The following is a 4,850-nucleotide window of genomic DNA, read 5'->3' on the forward strand; positions in this document are numbered from 1 at the left end:
TAAATGCTAATTTTGGTAAACAGAAAGAGGGCACAATATAGGGGAAGTCAGCACAACTTGACCAAGGCAGAGTCACAGAAGCTTCACAGACACATCCAAACACCCTGACAGACTAAGTTACTGGGGTTGAGGGCTGGGGATCATGGTTGCGGGGGTCATCTGGGACAACTGGCATAACAAAGTTCATAAAGAAAATGCTCTACACCATACTTTCGTGAACAGCGTCTGGAGTCTTAAAAGCTTACGAGCAGCTGTCTAAGATACATCTACTGGTCTCATCCCATCTGGAGTAAAGGAGAATGAAGAAAACCAAAGACGCAAGGGAAATAATAGTCCAAGGACCTAAAGGACCAAAGTACCACAGCCTCCACGAGCCTGTGCCCAGAAGAACTAGATGGTGCCTGGCTACCATCACCAACCACTCTGACAGGGACCACAGTAGAGGGTCCTGGACAGAGCAGGAGAAAAATGTAGAACAAAATTCAAATTCGCACACACAAAAAAGACCAGACTTGCTGGTCTGACAGAGATGAAGAATCCCCAAGACTATGGCCCCTGGATGCCCTTTTAGCTCAAAGCTGAAACCACTCTCGAAGTTACCCTTCAGCTGAAGGCTAGACAGGTCTATAAAACAAACAATAATATACATAAGCAATGTGCTTCTTAGCTCAGTCATGTATATGAGACTAAAAGGGCAACATTTGCCCAAAAGCAATGACGAGAAAGCAAGGAAAGGATAGGAAAAATGGACGGATGGAAATGGAATTGGAGTGTGGAAGGGGAGAATGTTGATACATCGTGGGGACTGCAACCAATGTCACAAAACAATTTGTGTATAAATTGTTGAATGAGGAACTAATTTTCTCTATGAAATCTCACCTAAACAAACAAACAAACAAACAAACCCTTTGCCATTGGGTCAACTCCAACTCATAGCGATGGTGCAGGACAGAGTAGAATTGCCCCATGGGGTTTCCAAGAAGTGGCTGGTAGATTTAAACTGCCGACCTTTTGGTTAGCAGCCAAATGCTTAACCACTGTGCCACCAGGGCTCCAAAATTTCACTTAAACACAATTTTTTTAAAAAAGTAGAAAAAAAAAAGACAATGACAAAAAAAGTTGTTGAAATGGCAACTATTATATGTGTATTTTACCACAATAAAAAAAAAGCAAGCCTCAGCACCAGTGCTGACGAGTTGCAATTTGATGGCAGGGAGAGACTGGTAAAAAGATGGACCTGACACAGTGTGATAAGGGACATCAGCGGGTGTGGGAGGCCAGAGGAGGGAGGGAGAAGCAGGAGTTAAGCATGAAGGATGGGCCGGAGCTAGATAAGCAACTAAGGCAAGGAAAGGGCAGCTTCGCAGAGGGAACAGCCTGAACAGAGGCAGGGCAGTATGAGATGGGCCTTTGAGTCATTGCCAGTGGGTCTGTTTGAAGGGAATGCGGGTTGTATCTCAGGAAGAGCTGTAGATAAGGCCAGAAGTGGGCAGGGATCAGGTAATAAAAGGTCTGGGGTGTCAGACTGAAGAATTTGGATTTTATCTGCAGGAAATGTAGACTCATGGGAGGGTTTTAAGCATGCAGTGATATGTCTGGCTTTGTGTTCTAGGAAGTTCTATCTGGGCCAGAATGGAGGATGGGCTGGAGACAAGATACCAGGGAGGCAATTGGTGCAGCCATCCAGGCAAAGAAAGACAGAGTCTGGGCTGGGGAGGAAACAGATGGAGTGCAGGTGACAGGCTCCAGGAGATTAGGGGCAGGTCCAGCAGCACTTGGTGTCTGAGGGGAAGTGGGGTTTGCAGATGCAAGAGCCGAGGAGGACTCCAAGACGTCTAGTGGTTACCATTTACAGAGTGGCAAGATGGCAGGCCCGAGGGAAGCAGGTGGGAGAGGGAGAAAGAGTCAATTCAGTCTAAGTCCAGTCTGGAGCCAGGCTCTTAGTTCTGAACCTCGGGGGGAAGAAAGTGGAGCAGAAAAGTCCCCCTTAGAGGTACGTGAAAGGGGCAGCCTCAGAATGCCAGCACATGATAGTTGCTGTGGAGTGTAGTCAACTACCATGTTTTCAAGAGCAAATTAAAAAAAATACCCAGCTGACAGTGGCCTAAATTGATATCGACATTAAGACTTACCTAATAAGACAATTCCAGGGCTGCTGTAAGGGGCTCGTGCGCCTGCCACTCCGCCCTAAGAAACTCAGAAGCTTTCTTTCTTTCTGCTCTGCCGTCCTTAGCTGTGGGCTTTGGGTCTTCATGAAGATCCCTCCTGCTAGCAAGAAGGGTGCTGCAGCCTAAATATCAATGTTTCAACGGAAAAGACCAGTCTTCCAGGAAAAATGACATTTTTCCTGGAATTAGCATGGCACTGGCATTGGTGTTTATTGATAATCTCAATATGGACAAAGTATAATGGGACCCTAAGCATTTAGGGAAGCAACATGGATAGAGTGGGAAGAGCATAGCCTTTGGGAGCAAACAGACCTGCATTTGAACCCTGGCTTTTCTCTGGGATGTTGAGCGAGTCTCTTTGCTTTTCTGAGTGTCCCTTTCAGCATCTCTAAAATGGAGACCGTCAGGGACCGTGAATACTCAGGAAGATGACTTTTGTAAAGTGCCTGGCACACAGCGAGCCCCCTCCTTCACTGTGCTAGCCCCCTTCCCATCTCACCTTACTCTGTACAAGGGGATGCTTCCGTTTTAAAGAACAACCCCAGGACAGGACCAAATTCAATCCAAAGCAATGAACTGGTAAAGGTAGAATTTCAAGCAGATGCTGAATATGAGAGGGATTTGAGGTGGCAAGTGTAGGGAAAATATGGGCTGCTTGGCTATAATGGGAACCCCTGGTGGCATAGTGGTTAAGTGCTACAGCTGCTAACCAAAGGGTCAGCAGTTCGAATCCACCAGGCGCTCCTTGGAAACTCTGTGGGGCAGTTCTACTCTGTCCTATAGGGTCGCTATGAGTCGGAATCGACTCGACGGCACTGGGTTTGGTTTGGTTTTGGTTTGGCTATAATGTTAAAAAAAAAAAAAAAAAAGATCTACTCTGTTCATATGGATCTATCCCAGTGGAACAAGAAAGTGACTAAAAAAAAAGACCTTAAAGGCACATGTGTCATCTCTGGGTTCAAGCTGTCAGAAATAGACTCTTCCTTGCCCTCAGATGCCTCTCTATGCAGCTCATAAGCCTGGCAGAGCTGTGAGTAATCTCGGAGCCGGGTTGCAGGAGCGATTGATTGCCCTCCCTCTCCTGCTTTCTCTGCGTCACCTGATGAGTCACCACCGCCTGCCCTGGTCCCCTGTCTGCCAGGTGGCCACTATCTTTGGACATTTTTTTTTCCATTGTGGGTAAGGATTGTGGTCTATGTGTCCTGAGGCTATATTCATTTTCCCTGCCCCGGACAGAGGTACAGGTCCTTTGCAAAATGCTCATCTTTCCAGAAACCTGGGGAACAGTGAGGGTGGGGAAGGGGAAGGGTGGGATTTGAGCAGGTCTGAGATGTGCAAAAGCACAGGTGATGCAAACGTAGGGACCTTTCAGGGTTTGCAAGATGCTTGGCTGTGTACCATCAATCACTCCCCGATGCAGCTCTTACGCAAAGTAGCTTAATTGGCCTCCAGGATGGTTGAGTTTGAAACCCAGGGATTATATCGAGACAAGAGAAAGGACAACTGATTTGGCAGACTCGGGCTGGGGCTGCATGGCTACAGAAGCATGGAAGGAAAATACTTGGGACAGAATGGGTTTCCAAGGGAATATTACGGGGTTGGGGTTTGATTGTCAGGTCATGTGCCTGTTAGCTGAGAGGAGGCAGGTAGAAGGGCAGACATCAGAAGCTTTTGGACTGTGAGATGTTTAAAATGCAGCACCATGGAAGACCACGGAAGGTGGTCCTGATAGAAGCTGGACACTGAGAAGTCAACCCGAGTTGGATGACAATATGACTATTTATTCAACCACACCTGGATAAGGCCGAGATGCCTGTAGAACTCATCAGTTGAGTTGTGTCGCTAAAAGGAAAATATGTAGCCATTCATTTATTCATAAAGCCTATAGTTGTTATGGAAACTGGTGGCATAGTGGTTAAGAGCTACAACTGCTAATCAAAAGGTCCACAGTTTGAATCCACCAGGCGCTCCTTGGAAACTCTATGGGGGCAGCTCTAATCTTTCCGATAGGGTTGCTGTGAGTCAGAATCAACTCCACGACAATGGGTTTGGTTTTTTTTTTTTTTAATAGTTGTTACGTTTTGAGCGTGGGTTTAGCATTCAAAAACCTGGTTTCGAATTGCGGCCCCAGGAAGCTGAGTAAGCTTAGGTGAATTACTTAACTTCTTTGGATCCCTGTTTTCTCATCTACAAATGAATGCCTGTTTTATGGTATGGAGAGAAGGAAGTGAGGTCACAGATAGGCCTGGCATGTAATCTGAATTTGCTTGATGATTGTGATTATACTTTTATTTATTACTTTTTCAGCAGAACTGTATTGAGTACACACTATGTGCAGGCCCTGCGTGAGACAGTAAGAATGCAGATTTTTTTCATTCAGTTCACAAATATTTGCTGAGCACTTACTATGTGTCTCAAAGGCACTATGCTAAGCCTGGAGACTGATGAACATGGAATCAAACAAGACCCGCTGCTGCCCACAAGGTGCCCTGGCCTACAGGGGAAACAGACATTCAAATAACTAAAAATAACATAGCATAGATCATTCCAGTCCAATGGACTTTGACTGGGATTGTCAGCCACTTTTACAGTTGAGAAAATTGAGGCTCAGAAAGGTGAAGAGACTTGCCCAAGTCCATACAGTTAAGGAGAGACAGAGCCTCAATTGGAACACAGCTGCTG

The sequence above is a fragment of the Loxodonta africana genome, chromosome 2 (genome assembly GCF_030014295.1).
Source record: "Loxodonta africana isolate mLoxAfr1 chromosome 2, mLoxAfr1.hap2, whole genome shotgun sequence".
Classification (NCBI taxonomy): domain Eukaryota; kingdom Metazoa; phylum Chordata; class Mammalia; order Proboscidea; family Elephantidae; genus Loxodonta; species Loxodonta africana.